Source organism: Bemisia tabaci, chromosome 9 (assembly GCF_918797505.1).
Source record: "Bemisia tabaci chromosome 9, PGI_BMITA_v3".
Lineage (NCBI taxonomy): Eukaryota > Metazoa > Arthropoda > Insecta > Hemiptera > Aleyrodidae > Bemisia > Bemisia tabaci.
This window is the reverse complement of record NC_092801.1, coordinates 20,227,923-20,246,593: the sequence shown is the minus strand read 5'-3', so window position 1 is coordinate 20,246,593 and position 18,671 is coordinate 20,227,923. Positions and strand designations below refer to the sequence as shown.

The window sequence follows — 18,671 nt, the reverse complement described above, 5'->3', positions numbered from 1 at the left end:
ATTTTAGTAGATTACGCCTTATTGTCGCATTATCTCCTCCAATAGTTCTGTTGTTCGATTTAAAAACCAAGGACATCCTCGTGCGTAGCTAATTTATTAGTTTCCGCTTACACGCATTAAATGTATCGAACTTTAGATACACTGGGAAAAAACATATTGGATCTAGAGTCCAGACTCTTGAAAACATTGACAAGAAAAAATACTCTTGATTCAATCAGATTTAAGCTTAAATCAAAAGGAAATCCGCTCAAATTAAGAGGCTGGATTCTTGATTTAAGCTTGAATCTGATTGAATCAAGAGTATTTTTTCTTGCCGATGTTTTTAAGAGTCTGGACTCTAGATCCAAAGTGTTTTTTTTTCCAGTGTACGTGCAAATCCATTGCAAGTAAAATTCTTCGGAAAATTCCACGAAAACTATTCGCTAAATTTTTGAGGAATTCGTATTTTCTCGACAGAAAAGCAACATCCCAATGCTCATATGGCGTTTTTCTCTCAGCACGGGCAGAGTTTGTCTCTCCGTTGGCGTAGGAGCTTACCTAATTCCACTTTAAGATGAGCTCTGTGTTCCGTATGATTCTTTGTTTCCCGGAGCTCATGCGAATATCGAGTTATGTTTTTCTCTTGTCGGACAAGTTCATCGACTCGCGCCGGATGTCATTACGATCGTTGTGCCGGAAATGCACGTTCAGGAAACACGTCAAGCGCCGTCCGAAATTGATCTCCCCCGAATTTGTTCCCAAAGTCCGGGGATTTATGAGCCTACCAGTACGACATGAGGACGTTTCTGACTCGTCACGCAGCTCATGTTCAATGCGTGGGTGGGATGAAAATGGTGTAGGAGGTAATCTGCCGTGCTAAGGAAGAACGCCGTATGAACATTCGAGCGTTGCCAAATTTCCTTCGATAAAATGTTTATTTTTGTGATAGGTTATTAATATTTTCCCTTGAAATTTTCAGGAATTTCAGGTCAAATTGCGAACAAAGTTACCTGAAAATTTGGAAGGAAAATATTCATAAGTTTCCCAGGGAATTCGTATCTTATCAAAGAAAATTTGGCAACGTCTGAAGGTTCATACAGCGTTTTTCCTCAGCACGGCAGTAATATTTAAAATGCAATTTCTGTCCCGGAGTCAAGTTCAACGAGACCAGTGGCGATTTTGGACGTTGGCAACACTGTTTTAAGCCATTTTTGTGTTAGAGTGGCGTGCGATATATCGTATCGATTTGTTCCATAATTTCAGCTACTTGTCATTTTTTTTCGAATTTTAAGCGATCGAACTTCTATTGTAATGAGACTGAAGAATTCATGTACCTTTGAGGAAGAAATTCAACGTAATGAAGGCAGGGTTTTTTTTAGAGAAAAAATATCGCATTCGAGTGCAGTTTCGATATCAGTATCAAACGCGTTATTTTTCCTCTGGAAAAAACTCTGCCCTTATTACGTTGGATTTCTTCGTCAAATTTGGTACATGAATTCTTTAGTCTCCTGACAGAAGAACCGCGATCTCAAAATTCGAGAATAGTGGCAAGTAGCTGAAAAAATGGACTAATCGATGCGATATATCGCATGTCATTCGACACAAAATGTAGCGTCCATCGAATCACCTTAACAAAAAATTTGTTCGATCAACCAAATCATTTTGGTTCATCCAACGATCTTGAAACTATACATTGGGTGATCCTATGCTACGTCAACAGTGAACTTCGTAACACACCAGGAGCAACAATTAGGTTAGGACGAGGATGGTAAGTTTCCATGGTCTTTCATGGGACTGTAAAAAAATCTGAACGATCCTGGGATCGCAGGCTCGCTGTGCACACTGGTCTAAGATTGTGAACACAACAGACGGTAGGTCTTACACCGAGAAATTACGAATATTCAACGATTGAGGCGCGCACCGTGGCTTACGCGCAATGCGTGAAGTATTTCTACAGTCTTGTAGGCGCTAATGCGTTTCAAGGTAATAGCACCAAGTTTGGCGCGATTAATCCGCAGTACGTGTTTGGCGCAATGCGTGAAGTATTCCTACAGTCTTGTAGGCGCTAATACAATTTTCACGCTGATCGCAGTAAGTTTGGTGCGATTATTGGCGCGATTAATCCGCAGTGCGTGTTCGGCGCAATGCGTGAAGTATTCCTACAGTCTTGTAGGTGCGAATGCACGTCTCAAGCTGATCGCACTATGTTTGGCACGATTATTGGCACGATTTATCCGCAGAACAGAGCATTTCTCAACTTTCTGTTCAGGCTGTTTAATTGCATCAATGCCAAAGCAACTGTCTAGAAACTGTAGATAGGTTGATCCTATGCTGCGCCAACAATGAAATTTGTAACAAACCAGGAGTAGCAATCAGGTTAGAACGTGGATGGTCGGTTTTCATAGTTTCTCGTAGGACTGTTGCTGAGTAAGGACTCATATCAAATTCAGAACCAACTGTTTGACCATCAGTGTCCGGATATGAAAAGCCATTCTTCAAGTGAGTTTGCGACACAAATCAACGCTAAGTCATTTATTGTAAAAACTCCCGTAAGATTCCATGTTATTGATGCTATGACGAGAATATAGTAATTGGACGTATTTCTATCAAACGGGACTATGACGTGAGCCCTGTTATGCGCATATTCTTATGGGTCTCAGGGCTCATATCTTAATGCATATAGTTCCGTTTGACAGAAATACGTCCAATTAGACAGTTTCACTCTCCGCCAGCCTATCGAACAACCGCTCCACGTGTGTTACTTTGTAGTCAACCACCAATCTACAGTTCCCAAATCGTAGGGTTCATCTGACCAAAAAACTCAAAGTAACCCAAAGTCACCATAAATGGACTGAGTTAAGCAGAAAGGAACCAACCCACATTTTGGAAAAAATTGAGTTATGAGTGGTTTTGAACTCAACCACTGCTCTACTATCTATCGCCAAAAATTGAAAGTTTTTGTTGGAGCAAAGTTTGCAGAAATTGAACTCGAAGTTTATATTTTACATTGAGTCTTATGCAGGAGCTAAACTTTAAACCTCTTTTCCTCGGTTCGATCCCGATGTGGCTTGGTTCCTTTCTGTTTAACTCCGTCCAAATACGGAAGTTCATTTTGTACCGGACTTCATCTTGCAGGAGGAAATTGTTCAAGATAGGCTATAAGTAACCACAAAAATGGTCAAAATGGTCTCAGTCTAAAATTGTGAAAGAACTTATCCCTAAATTTCTCTGAAGTACATATAAGATATGAAAGTTCAACAAATTTCTGGGCGAGACTGGCAAACTTCCCAACCACTTTCTCAGCTGGAGAGATATCATACTAAAAGTACCTATATCTGCTTCTGCAGACACTTTATCCCGCCTCGAGACGGTCGGCTTTAAGATTTATACATTTTTTAGCGATCTGCCGCGCAATCTGAGTCTGAATTAACATTCGCGCTGAATTTGGTGCAAATCCAGTCCTTCTGAAATACTCACGGTGCGGTGGCGGAGTGAGAATGATCGATTATCGATATTTCTCCTATTTAAACCTATGGTGAAAAATCGATTATTAAGGTGTTCGTTGCGAACACCCTGTTTATCGATCCTTTTCCGTTGGTTTAAGGTGATTCGATGGACGCCATATTTTGTGTTAGAACGGCATGCGATATATCACATCAATTGGTTCAATTTTTTCAGCTACTCGTCATTTTTCTCCAATTTTGAGATCGCAATTCTGTTGTCAGGAGACTAAAGCACTCACTTACCAATTTTAACAAAAAAATTCAACGTATTAAAGGAGTGGTTTTTTCAGAGAGAAAGTATAGCATTCGAGTTGAAAAAATGGAACCAGATGATAAGATATATCGCATGCCGTTCTGACACAAAATATGGCGTCCATCGAATCACCTAAGGTGTTCGTTGCGAACACCTTGTTTATCGATCTTTTTCCGTTGGTTTAAAGGGAAGATCATTCAATATATCACAAAGCACGCCTCGCCACTGGTGGAAACCCGTGCTCGTTTCTGATTGGTGCCGGATGATGTCATTGGGTTCGGTGCGAAAATGGGGCGTTTTTTTGCGGAAAAGTCGCGCTTATTGAACCATGTAGTTCTCGGTTTCTGAGTTAATTATCGCATTTTTAGTACGTGCGCGTCGTGTCCTACTCGTCATTTACCTTTGACAAAATGTATTCGCAAGTCAAAATCCGTTCGTAGTTTAGTGACCCATTCACGTATCAAATTTACAAAGCTGAGAGAATAAACTGAACTCATAACATGGCATGGGATTAGAATGAATATTCGACTGTAGACACACAGTAACTGCGATGTCCCACTTAAAAAGCGACTAAGTCCATCCGATACACCGCCCGGCTAAGCAGGAATAGCTTATCTCCGCGGGAAACTCCACGTTGATGCGTGCTTTTTGTTCAAAAGGGCAGTATTGACAATCGGATTTTTGGCACAAATACCTCGTTTTTAGCGCCTCTCGGCGCATTCCGCTGTGAGCTCTCGGTCGAGAAAAAACGCTGAAAACTCTCCCGTGCCAGGGAAAAACGTCGTATGAACCTTCCGGCATTGCCAAATTTCCTTTGATAAAACACGAATTTCTCGGTAAACTTATAAAGATTTTCCTTCCAATTTTTCATATAATTCTGTTAGCAACTCCACTTGGAGCTCCCTGAAAAGTCAAGGAAAACTATTCATAACTCTGCTCAAAAATATACTTTTGATCTTCAGAAATTTGGCAACTCTGGAACTTTCGCACAACGCTTTCCCGTAGGACGGCAGAATCGTCGCGGGCATGCGGAGTTACACCTATTTTATTGGCAGATTTTCATAACTCCGGGAAATAAGATTGGTGTTGTGCAGAGAACGGGGAGGACTTAATCATTAATTTGGTTTGTTAGGCCGGTACAATGTTGCGGCCGAGCTGAATAACGGCGGGGTTTAGTGCCAGTTGACCGTGGGAGAAAGTGTTTATTGACGGGAGGGGAGAACACAGTTGCGGTCGTTAAGAGAAGAAAGATTCATAGCAGCTAATGAAAAAATAAGTTACGTCACTTCAATGAAACGAACTTTCCGTTACTTCTAAATGAAGAAGGGTGAAAAAAAACTTTCGGTAGTTCTAAAAGTCAAAGATGTATAGACGTTGATGGAAAAGTATATCGACGGTGAAACTACCAAACCACGTATCTCGTTTGCGGTGTTTAAAAATCTGCGCTCACATTTTATTTTTTTGAAGTAGACCAAATCAATATCATTCCTTGAAATTTTCACGGAATTTTCTCCGCACAAAGAGGAAAAATCACAGAAATTTTCAAGACTGGATGTTAAGTAGTTTTTCATTTAAAAAATAAAGTATGACAGGAAGTCTGCGACGTCGCAAACCGAGATACGTGGTTTGGTAGTTTCACCGTCGATATGGTAAGTACGAAGTACGAACGAACTATTCGGTACTTCTATGAATGAACCTTTTCCCTCAAACAACTTCATTTTGAACATTATCGTTTGAACATCATTATGAACTTTAACCGGCCGCCATTTTGAAACGGTTTATATTGACCGCGGATTTCCGCGAACAGTTTTCTTTTTTTCTTTCGAACGAGGTATCACAAAGGGGGTCTTCCCTTTTGAAAGAAAAAGTTGGGGGTCCGTTGCCCCCTCAAGGGGCCTACCTGAAAATTTTAGGAAGGCTGGAAAGTAGCTCCTTCTGACCTTCGAACATGCCCGAAGTTTCAAATCTTTACCTCAATTAAGTAAAAAGTTAGAAGAGGTGAAAGGGACTTTTGGAACACCCCATTTTCCTTTAGCTTTATTTCTCCGTAGCTCAGTCTATAAATTGAACGTATTTCTGCCAAACGGAACTATGTGCATGATGACGTGAGCCCTATTATGCATATATTCTTATGCATCTCAGGGCTCATGTCTTAATGCACATAGCTCCGTTTGGCAGAAATACGTCCGATTTCAATAATCAGCCCGCTGCACTGAAAAAACTCCGGCCGTAGAAGCCATACTTACTGGCTATATAGACGTACCGGCCGCGTTCTGGGCTCAGGAGCCGGAACTTCCGAGCGTAGCGTCCGGAGCAATCGAAGCAACAGCTCCAGTACCCGGAACTTCCGGCCTCTGAGTCCGTAACAGACGGTATGTCTATACAGCCCGTAACTTTTTTCAGTGAATTTTTCGCCAAAAATTGAAAATCTAACCTGCACTCTTTTAAAGTCTCGCCGATGTTCCGGAAGCCGGAAGTTCCGGGCATAGCGTCCGGAGCTATCGAAGCTACGGCTCCAGTACCCGGAACTTCCGGCCTCTGATTCCGGAACAGACTGTACGTCTATACAGTCCGTAACTTTTTTTAGTGAAGTTTTAGCTAAAAATTGAAAATCTAACCTGCACTCTTTTAGAGTCTCGCCTCCGGAAGCCGGGAGTTCCGGGCGTAGCATCCGGAGCAATCGAAGCTACAGCTCCAGTACCCGGAACTTCCGGCCTCTGATTCCGGAACAAACGGTGTGTCTGTGTAGCCCGGAACTCTTTTTTCGGTGAATTTTTCGCCAAAAATTGAAAATCTAACCTGCACTCTCGTAGATTCTCGCCGATGATTCGATGCTCGGTAACTTCCGCTGTAAATTATCCCTAATTGAGAATCGAAGCGTGAGTCGACGGGCAAAGGCGCATGAATCTTTCAGCTCACCTGCGCCCGGTCCAGGAGGGATGACTCGGGCTCTAAAAATAATCCCTGACACGGCTAATCAATGAAACGGCCCAAGTGTCGGAGTCACACATCGGACCCATGAATGAAACACCTGTTGCCGCGGTGCGCGGGGTTCCCGCCCGGAAACTTCGGGGAGCCCGGCCGGTTCCCCCGGCGCTGGCAGCGCTGTGCGTAACGGATGTGACATCCGCCAAAATTTCCCGGCCCCGCGGGGCGAGGGAGGGGAGGGGTCGCCCCTCCCGTTGCACAATTAGCAGTTTCACGATCCGATCGGCGGATTACACAATCGCCGGAAATGACTAACCGGAAATGGATGTAAAGGCTCGGCACGCTGAGCGGCTTTGCTCTTTAATGGGACAATACGGGGCCGCGTCCCCTTGTCGCTACGCGGTCCAATCACGCTGCCGTGATAGCGTAGAGTGCAGTAAGCACTGGAAAAAAACACATTGGATCTAGAGCACAGGCTCTTAAAAACATCGACATGAAAAAATACTCTTGATTCAATCAGATTTAAGCTTAAATCAAGAACCAAGCCTCTTAATTAGAGCGGATTTCCTTTTGATTCAAGCAAAAATCCTATTGAATCAAGAGCATTTTTCTTATCACTGTTTTCAAGAGTCTGGACTCTAGATCCAATGTGTTTTTTTTCCAGTGCATGTCTGAACGCATATATAGTTCCGTTTGGCAAAAATACGTCCATTTGTGCGGATTTCTTCGAAAATTTTAAGGAATTTGCCACGTACTATGGAGAAAATTCACTGAGACTTGCCCGAAAATCCGCACTTCCGTTTTTCTGGAAAAAATTAAATTACCCAATTGAATTTGGCAATAGCTGATGCGGCTTGATCTGTTTCTGTTTCACGCGGTCCATTTATGTTTGAGGAAAGCTATGCGTATTATCCCTTGAAATTGTCAGATATTACAGATCAAATTGCAAACAAAATTGTCCGAAAAATTTGAAGAAAAATACTCACAATTTTCCCAGTAAATTCTATTAAAGGAAATATGGCGACGTCTGAAGGCTTTAGGGCCCAAGAAGGCAGCCAACCTATGAAGTCAAATTATGTAGAGTGATTCAGTGTTTCAATTGTAACGACACGATTTCGACATGTCCGTACTCTCCCTATACAGGCACTCATTTCTGACCGGATAATGTCTCATGAGCATCATAGCTTTCACGGAGAGAGTGAACTTCGGGTTCCATGAAGTTCCAAAGATTATGGTTCAAATAAACGAAGTTTGCGAGCATACGAACCGAACTCTGCCGGTTCAGATGACCACAAATCGCGGATAAACGGTATACTCTGACAGGCGCAGTATAGGCAATATGCACATCGGTGCATGTGTGTAACGGTGTAGCATTGGAAGTATTTGTCGATGTAGAAGGCGCCATGCATGTTACGCGCGGGCCGCCTTGTTGGCGGATAAGGGAGTGCATCCAATCAGAAATGCCTCATTTTTGCTGAAAACTGCGCTAGAACCAAGCCTCTTAATTTGATCGGATTTCTTTTTGACTTAAGCTTAAATCTGATTGAATCAAGAGTCATTTTTCTTGTCAATGTTTTCAAGAGTCTGGACTCTAGATCCAATGTGTTTTTTTTCCAGTGAGGGTCAAATTTTCGAAATCGAGTTTCCTTCAAAATTCGTCTACACTCGTTTAGATGAAATCACTGAAATAGCTAACACAGCAAAATTCATCTTAATTTTATAAAAAAGAGACATATGAAAAAGCCGCGAGTGTGCAAAAAAGAAGTAGTTTCAGGCAAGACAGCAGTAAGTGACAATATTCCTCCAGAGAGCCCATGAAAACAGTGCTTTTAAGTACAGGGCCGCCATTTTCTGCAAATTTCTAACCTGCAAATGTGTTTGTTGTACGTCCAAAACGCAACCACGAAAGCATGCAGAAGATAGCACTTACGGCTGTCTTGACTGACAATAACCTAGCATGAAAATGAAAAATACCTTTTTCATGCATTTTCCGCACAAAATCTGGGATTATGACGTTTTTATACGAAGACTGTGATTGATGTTTCCGCACAAAATATGTCCCGCACAAGCTACATCTGACGACGTAGCTCGTAGAGGGTGTATAAAGATGAAGGGTGACATACCCAAGATGTTCACCTTGGATGCCCAGAAGAGCGCAGGAGAGGGAAAATTTATTCCTAAAGAGGAAGAAATAGGGGAAGTCACATTTGAAGCCAATCTTCAATTTTTGGTGGAAAACCGCCAGATTGTGTTAGCTGGTGGAACCTTCAAATTAGCTCTCAAAATTTTTTTATCTGAAATTTTAGCCTCACGTTTTTAAGAACGGCTACCGCATCTATCTAGTAACTTTTTTCCTGACCTCAAAAGATGAAAAACTCAAACTTTCCTATTCGGTACTATCTTTTACAAAAAATGTAGCTATCTCCGATGAACCGAGGTTAGTAAAATGTTTCCCTCTAAATCCAAACTTTTTTAGTATATGGATTAAGAGAAATACAATTCAATTATCTGAGCTGTGTTGCCAAATTGTGCCATAAATAAAGTTTTGTCGACTGATTTTGTGCGGAAATTTCTTGACATGCATTATGACGTAAGCCGTGTTATGTATATATACTTATGGGTCTCAGCGCTCATGTCTTAAAGCACATAGTTCCGTTTGCCAGAAATACGTCCAATTGTTGGACCGAGTTTTACAGAAACGCGCTTTTTAAGTTCGATCCGATAAGAAAAGGTTTTAAGTTTTATGTATCCGTAAAACTCTAAGATAATGACAAAATTTAACGACTATATCTCTTTTTCATCTTTAATTTTTCTTTCTTTTGTCCGACTTTGAACTTTTGACAAGAAAAAATTGACGAACTACATACAATTTTGCAAGATGCGACCTTTCTGCCCGTTGATGCTCAGATGTCTTCTGCGTATTGCACAATTTTAAATCGAAGCGCCTGATGTACACATGTTAATAATAAAGTATTGACTCACCTAGAGCCCAGGTACCATAACGATGAAATGGCAGGTGTATCAAAGTAATTACAAAGCCGGGTTGTCTCCAACACGAATGCAAGCGAAATGAATCATCCGCTTTGTAATGTCGGATCATGCTTCAGGTGAGAAATTCATCGTGCTGAAATGTGTGCGCGCCTCGACAAAGAGACTGTCGCATTTGGCTCCCGATTCAAGTAGTCGGAGCCACTCAGAATCAGCTTATTTAGTGGGGGTTTTAATTTAGACGAAGAAAAACCAATTAAAAGCATTTTACATGCATACAAAAACTGCTTTGTGCTCGCGTCGCCTGAGCTCTCGGATTTCTTCACACTCCAAATTCTGCCCTCTTCAAAGATCGTGCCTCTTCCCTCTTCATGGTAACCCCCGTTATCACTTGTTAGCAAACAAAAAATGAGAACCAAATCGCTCAGGGTGACCAACTAAACGTTGGCAACAACATACTGGCGCGAAAATTCTCTAACCTCAATATTACGACCGCCATGATGCATATCCGGAGTTACCCCATTGCGGGTGGGGTAATTCCGTATGGAATGGGGTAATTCCGGACGCTACAAGGAAATTCACCAAAACATTTTGACATTTTTTTCGACAAAAACTAGCTTAACTAGCTCTCCACAGTATGTGGAGCTGGCTGATTCAAAAAAATGTTGAATTCAATCAGTTTGACTGACGGTCCAAACCAAAGGTCGCACATAGCGCTTGCAGGCAGAGTACCTTTTTAGACAGAGTATGGCCACTTTTGTGCCGGTTTTTCATTGGTCGCGAGAGAATAGGCTGACACGAGGTTCTTACGGCCGTAAATAAACACAACAAGATGGCTATTATCAGCAAGCAAGTTTGAGATTATGCACATCTTACATCCTCCTGTGATAAAGGCGAAAGGCGATTCAACAGTGTTTTCATATGTTTTACATGTGTTATTCGTAGCTTAAATTGTTACTGCCGTATAATATAAATTTTTTGTCAAATTTTAGCTTCTTATCAATGGTATGGTGGGTTGCCATCTTGTTTCTTTATTTATGGCCGTAAGAACATCATGAAACCTTTAAACTCGTTGACCAATCAAAAAGCGGCACAGTTTTCCTGTAGTAAAAAGGTACGGATGGCCATACTCTGTCTCTAAAGGTAAAGGTACCCTAAATTTTTCGACGGTACAAATATCCGTACGTCGGAGTTTTTTGCCAACATGCGTTAAAAATTCAGCATAAAGCTGAAAATCTCAATACAGAGGGAAAAAGCTCACTTGAGCACAGTTTTTCCTCTAAGAGATATGCTGTTTGGTGCAACACCAGTTACGTACAACACTAGGACGTAACTATAGTGTTGCACCAAACAGCATATCTCTTCGAGGCAAAACTAAGCTCAAGTGAGCTTTTTCCCCCTGTATTGAGATTCTCAGCTATATCCTGAATTTTTAACGCACGTTGGCAAAAAACTCCAACATACGGATATTTTTACCGTCGGAAAATTTAGGGTACCTTTAGAGACAGAGTATGGCCATCCGTATCTTTTTACTACAGGAAAACTGCCGCTTTTTGATTGGTCAACGAGTTTAAAGGTTTCATGATTGACTGAGGTTGGCAAAAATTTCCAACATACTGTCTTAAGACCCGTGCGTCCACCGCAATCGTGTTTGTGTAAAAATATCCCCTCAAAGAACGATGGACTGCTCAATCGACCACCCTAACTGTGCCTTCGGATGCAATTTTTTATTCGGCGAGCGTTAATGGCGGGGCGGCAGGAGGGCATTTATCGTTCGACATGGATTTTGACCTCATTCACACCTATGGCGCGCCCGTCACCGGTTTTATGGTTCCGTTTTGGCATTGCCCTCTTTCCCGGGCGAGCGATGGAATAATCACTGTGGAATTGGGCAATAAGCGCGGTAATGCCTCCCTGCTTTCGATCGTAACTCATAAAATCCTGACATCTCTCAGCCGTTACGCGAAATTCCCGCGCCCCGCCCCGGCGCGGAATCGATATTCGCAAATCGATATTTTTCAACCGTTTCTCATAGCGATTGGCTTGGCGCGCTTGTCGATATGTCGACTCCTCGTTTGAATCTGTGTTAAAGAATCGATCATGAAGGTGTTTGTTGCGAACACTCTGTTCATCGATTCTTCTCCATTGGTTTAAACGGCAGATAAATCAATTTATCGCAAAGCACGCCACGCCACTGCCATGAGCCCTGTGTCCACTCGTCAAAATGGCGTCAAAATGGAAGCTCAAAATGAACCGAAAAATACGATCTGCTCGCGATTGTTGATCAAAAAAGAGTTCCGCCGCTCTATTTTGAGATGCAACACTCATCAATCGCATCAAGTCCCGACTTTGAGCCACTTATCGTTTAAATCGATTCACTTTGAGCTTCCATTTTGACGAGTGGAGACAGCGCTATATGGACAGCCGCAAATGAAATCGATATTCAATTCTTCATCAGCGGGCCGATCATTGAAAGTTTGAAGTAGCCCGATGCGATATATTGCATGGTCAAGATGGCTATGGATGTCTTTCCATGCAAGCATAGTGTCGTGTTAAGGAGGACTGTCGTATGAACCTGCTGGCATTGCCCAATTTCCTTTGATAAAATATCTATTTACCGGGAAAGTTATAAATATTTTTTCTTTAAAGATTTCAGAAAATTTGGTTCACAATAGAGATGTTGCATTCGTGAGGAATTTGCGATTTGACTATTAATTCTTATGTAAAAGTTCGCGAGAAACACGATGATGCTACTTGTTTTCTCTGAAATCAACTCCCAAGCTCAAAAAAAGCTCTCAAGTTGAGGCCAAAATGGAGGGGATATCCCACGCTATCCTGAGAGTCCACCTCCACATCAAGACTCTCCGCGCAAAGATAGGGAGCAAATAATTAGCAGGGTTGCCGTGTTTCCAGTTGTGGAGTCCCCAAATAAAGTGGCAGCCCTGTCAATGTATTTGCTCCCTATCTTTGCATAGAGAATTTGTTGTTGTTTCGGGAATGGGTTGATTAAAGATTACAGCAAACTTCCGATTTGTGTAATCTTTATTCCCGTCTGTGACATTCATAAGCCGCGTCGTTTCAACTCTCTCCAGAAAGGGACTTTAACTCCCTATATGAGTACTCTAGCCGTCGCCCTCCCGACGTGAAAATGTAACAACCCTTGGCGATGAGCCTTGTCGCCCAGCTAACTCAATGCTCTACCGGGCTCATCTCACAGTGCACTTACGACCTTTTATCAGGCAAGCCCCGAAGTGCCACGACGACAACGATTGAGATTCGGGAGCCATAAGTCAGTTTTCGCGCTGAAGATAGCAAAAGTCGTCGTTCCTCTTACATGAGAGCGTAGGAAGGAACGGCACGGCACAAACGGAATGAGAGAAGGAACAGAGTTAGGAATTCGGAAATGAGTTGATCAAAGATTCAGAAAAACGTTCACTTTGTGTAATCTTTATTCCCGTTTGTGACATCCATAAGCCGCGTCGTTTCAACTCTCTCCAGAAAGGGACTCTAACTCTCCCTATATGAGTACTCTAGCCGTCGCCCTCCCGACGTGAAAATGTAACAACCCTTGGCGATGAGCCTCTTCGTCCATCTAACTCAATTCCCTCCCGGGCTCATCTCACAGTGCACTTACGACCTTTTGTCACGCAAGCAACGAAGTGCCACGACGACAACGATTGAGATTCGAGAGCCATAAGTCAGTTTTCGCGCTGAAGATAGCAAAAGTCGTCGTTCCTCTTACATAAGAGCGTATCTCAGTTTCAACGTGAGCCCTGTTCTCCATGTAACCCTACGTTTTGTGGGGCTCATCTGGAGATGGAGATACGTCCTTACGCCAGAAGAGCGCCGACGTGTGAGCTCCACGGAGCGGAAGCAGCCCCGCGGCTGGCGTCCGGCCAGAGGCGACTCGAGCGGCCAAGTCAAGTCCCACAATGCACATTCCAACATCTTAGGTCGAGAGAATGGAGCCACATTCCCTGTCCTCTCTTCGAGCGTAATTTCCCTTTTCCCTGCAATAACCATTGCTGCTCGCTGCCGTGATAGCGAAGAGAGCGGTAAGTGTCAAATTTTTGAAAGCGAGTTTCCTTCAAAAATCGCCTAATCTTTTAGATGAAATCACTGAAATGGAGATGTTGCAGGTGTAAGGGACTTGCGATTTAACTGTTGCTTTTTATGTTAAAGTTCGCTAGAAACACGATGGTGCAACTGGTTTTCTCTGAAATCATCTCCCAAGCTCAAAAAAAGCTCTCAAAGTGAGGCCAAAATGGAGGGGATATCCCGCCCTACCCAGAGAGTCCACCTCTACATCAAAGCAAACTCTCCATGCAAAGATAGGGAGCAAATACATTATTGACAGGGCTGCCACTTCATTTTGGGACTCCAAAACTGAAAACACGGCAACCCTGGTAATAAGTATTTGGTATTTGCAGTATTTGCTCCCTATCTTTGCATGGAGAGTTTGTTTTGATGTAGAGGTGGACTCTCAGGGTAGGGCGGGATATCCCCTTCATTTTTGCCTCACTTTGAGAGCTTTTTTTGCGCTTGGGAGTTGATTTTAGAGAAAACCAGTTGCACCATCGTGTTTCTCGCAAACTTTTACATGAGAAACAGCAGTCAAATCGCAAATCCCTCACACGTGCAACATCTCCATAGCTGAAACAGTGAAATTCATCTTTGGTTGAGAGGTTGGAGCCACATTTCCTGTCCTCTCTTCGAGCGTAATTTCCCTTTTCCCTGTAATAACCGCTGCTGCTCGCTGCCATGATAGCGAAGAGAGCAGTAAGTGTCAAATTTTTTGAATCGAGTTTCCTTCAAAATTCGTCTTAACTCTTTCAGATGAAATCAATAAAATAGCTGAAACAGCGAAATTCAGCTTAATTGTATCCAAACGAGGCATATGAAAAAGCTGTAATTGCGCAGAAAATGACGTAGTCTCAGGCAAGACAGCAGTGAGTGGCAATATTCCTCCAGAGAGCCAATGAAAGCAGTGCTTTGAAAGTAACCGCCTTCTTCTAACCTGAAAATGCGTTTCATCAATTGTGACGGAAGCAAAATGGAATTTGTTGAAACTTGTACTAAATTTCCTTTATAATTTTACGATGCTGAAAATGAAATTTTTTGGAAAATGTACTTAATAGTAGACTAAACGAAAAAAGAGAGGTGGGGGGGGGGGAGGCGAGGGGACTTTTGATTCATTCCAATTGGACCGAGTTCGTCAGAAAGGAACCGACCCACATTAGGAACACACAACAAGAGGTTTGAAGTTTTATTCCTGCTTAAGGCTCAATGTAAAGAGTAAACTTTAAACCCTCTTTTCACAAAAAAAAAAAATTTCGGTTCAGTTTTTGGCAGAAGAAAATATGCGGCTAGTGCAACTCAAAAATAATTTTATCTAAATTTTTTCGAAAATTTGGGTTGGTTCCGTTCTGATAAACTCGGTCCAATTGTTAGTCAACCCTTGATCACCCCGTACGTGAATTCCCGCACACAAGGTCGTCTAACCGTGAAATCCGAGCCGGTTCGGTCCAACGGAGAAGAGGAGAAGCTCTGACGACAGATGATGGAGCTGAAGCGAGCCAATCGTCGAATTATCGGATGACCGCCGACGAGTGGAGTGCATTTTAACACCTGCCGCCTCCACTGCGCTGCACTTAGTTGCCATGCCCAGAAATATGCGGGGGAGAATTTGCATATCGGGCCCCACTCTCCTTCCTCTCTGTGCAGACAAGGCATCGACAGCCGAATCGTCGCACAGTGAATATATTCGGAAATTGCAATTTTACAAGTCGAGGGCTAAGGAACAATACCCCGTAACTGACAATGGAGATGTTACATGTGTGAGGGATTTGCGATTTGACTCTTGATTCTTATGTAAAAGTTCGCGAGAAACACGATGGTGCCACTGGTTTTCTCTGAAATCAACTCCCAAGCTCAAAAAAAGCTCTCAAAGTGAGGCCAAAATGGAGGGGATATCCCACCCTACTCTGAGAGTCCACCTCTACTTCAAAACAAACTCTCCATGCAAAGGTAGGGAGCAAATACATTGAAAGGGCTGCCACTTTATTTGGGGACTCCAAAACTGAAACCACGGCAACCCTGCTAATGTATTTGCTCCCTATCTTTGCATGGAGAGTTTGATGTAGAGGTGGACTCTCAGGGTAGGGTGGGATATCCCCTCCATTTTGGCCTCAACTTGAGAGCTTTTTTTGAGCTGGGGAGATGATTTCAGAGAAAACCAGTGGGACCATCGTGTTTCTCGCGAACTTTTACATAAGAATCAATGGTAAAATCGCAAATCCCTCACACATGCAACAACTCAATTGGACGTATATATGCTAAACGGAACTATGTGCACGTGGAAAGATGGGGTGTGCTCGTTAGTGGTCGGGCCATAAGAATGAATGGAAAATTTAAAGCGCCAGTGACGTCAGCGGCAACGACGAGGGAAGCAACGATCGGGAAGGCGGTCTTTAACTCATGAGCCCTGTCCACAAGGATCTGGTTACATTCCCACGGCTCACGAGTTAGCGCTCAGTTCCTTTTGATTTAATTGAAAATCCCGCTTTTCCATTTTCTCGAAAGGAACTATATCCACTGACCACATTGTTCCTTATCCAGCTTCCACAAGCATACCCCATCTTACCACTTGCACATAGTTCCTTTTAGCATAAATACGTCCAATTTTGCCAAAAAGGAATCAGCAACTTTGCTGCATTCTACCTCATGAAATACGCTAGCTGAAGTCCTTTGGTTTTTTCCACTTTCGCATGGGAGTGCTATAATGAAGCTGTAATGCATATAAAAGAATTGTAAACACAAATTTGAACAGAGATAATAGATATAGCTAATCCTTGAATAGAACTGAAGAGCCGGACGCATTCCTGCTGAACGGAACCGGAGACAGGTGGAAAAGAAGGGGTATGCTTGTTAGTTGAGAGCCGTAAGAATGAATGGGAATAATAGAGTGCCAGTGACGTCAGCGGCGATGAAGTCGATTCTCGGTTCAAGCTTGAAGCGACTCGATGATACAGCTCTGTTCAATTCGGTTCAATTCATCTGTTCAAGCGGAGGACATGATCCAGTTTGTTCCGCCTTCAAAAAAGAAGGCTGCAATTTTATGCACTCCGGAGTTAAAATAGTTATCTCGTCGCGCCTGATCGCGACTGCGTTCTAAAGCAGATACCGTCCAGCTCCAATCCTCTGAGCCACATCTTCACCTCTCACTTTTTCTCCCTCTCTTTTTTCCCGCCTCCGACCTCTTCTTTTTCATACTTGATGTCAAGCAACTAGTTTTTAAGTACATTTTGGGTCATGGAGAGATTGGTCAAACGGAGAGAGGTTCGTACCGTTTCGTAGCGTCACCCGCCTAAATCTTTAGACAGTGGTGATTTTGCAAGGTGGCTACACTATATTTTCTCCATTTAAATCCTTGGAAAAATCAATTTTAGGTATAAGGCATAGGATCATCAACTTCGGAGCGATTATCCTTAATCCTGTCGCAGTTTTATTTCCATAAAATCCCGCTCGATGAAATAGATTTTTTATCTGAATTTATCACGACTTTTTGCTCGATGTTATCATTATTTTTAAACATCGCATGTCGCTTGTGATACCTCGGCCGGATAAGGTGACGATTTGACGCAGAAAGTTGGCATCCAAATGGACCTTGTTTGTTTAACTAACCAATGAGAACATGATTCAGTGACACGCGCAACTGACCAATCGCAAATCAAAACGTCCCGGACCTAAACTTTGAGGGAAACCCGCGAAGCAGGTAAAGCGAGACTGCTGCACAGCGGGAAAAACTTTACAAGATGTCGTTCTATTTTCGGTTCGACATGATGCTTCGGAGAGGATGAAATATAACGATTACTTTTATCAATCGTAAAAAAACACGGAATTAAACGGCAGCCCCTCAGTTTTACAGCCACGCGAACGGGTTTAAGTGTGGTCAGATCCGTGTTTTAAATAACTTTTCATCGCGGATGACACTCGTCCGAGGGATCAAGACTCCTTTCGCCTGACCGGATTATTTCATTTTCTTTGTTTTATGTATACGCTTGAATTTACTATATTTATTATTTGTTTTATATTCGCATTGGTATTCGCACGCTCGCAAAAACATGAAAAAACAAATCCGCGTTGATAATTTTGCATCGCTATATTAGCATGGTGGTAACTACGAATTCGTGATTTATTTGTTTATTTTCATTCCAATATTATTTTTGAATCTCTATGTTTATTTTTAGTACCTCCAGGTGTGGGAGAAATTTTGAACGGAGATTGAAGCCGCAACTACTTACCAAATTTTGACACCATCAATAGAGATGTATATTATTATGTCTCCGTAATATTACTGTTGGCACAGACATACTATTATGAGCATGGTTATGCTACTGTGCTCATCAATAATATTACCAAAATCCACGGTTCCACGGTAGTGGAACCCTGTGTGACATTATTACCGTAGTAACCGACGAATAACCGTGTTTTGTTTCTCCGTATCCTTTTAGCATGAATACGTCCATATAGCCAATACGCATGAACATTAACACTCCTAAATTCCACAGAAACTCGGCAGAAAAGAACACTATCGGGTTTACAACACACATTAATCCACTTCTGAAACTCGAGCAGCCGTAGCCTAACCTCTTAGAAAGCCAGCAGAGCAGCGTATCCAACTTTCAAGCACACGATGTCCTCACGTACATTGTTTTTGCGAAGAATTTGGATGCAATTTGGAAACCCCGCGGTCGAATGACGCGCGGGAGTTCAATTAATACTCGATACAATATACCAGAACGCTTCCTCCTCCCCGCCCGCCTGTAGGCGCTTTCCCGCTAATCAGAGTAAAAAATGAAGGCGGCAAATTGTTTGAGAAGGAAATGGCGGCGGGATTAATTGGCTGCTGCGACGGTCAGCGAAAGGCACGGCCCAGTAAACTTTTCAAGGTTTGCGCCGGAATGGGGCTGTTGCAAACTTTTGCTACACGGAAAAAAATTAAATGTTGATTTAGCATT

General features: G+C 42.6%; 2 protein-coding genes across 2 annotated transcripts in view; one reads left to right on the top strand and one right to left on the bottom strand.

Annotated features, from left to right (window-relative positions):
* Positions 1 to 9,793, bottom strand: part of LOC109041376 (rho GTPase-activating protein 29) — a 54,301-nt gene extending 44,508 nt beyond the window's left edge. The window contains exon 1 of the mRNA XM_072304614.1: positions 9,646 to 9,793. The gene's annotated coding sequence lies outside the window, so the exon portion shown is untranslated. The remainder of the gene's footprint in view (positions 1 to 9,645) is intronic.
* Positions 1 to 18,671, top strand: part of bt (projectin protein bent) — a 256,610-nt gene that overhangs the window by 28,167 nt on the left and 209,772 nt on the right. The window lies entirely within an intron of this gene.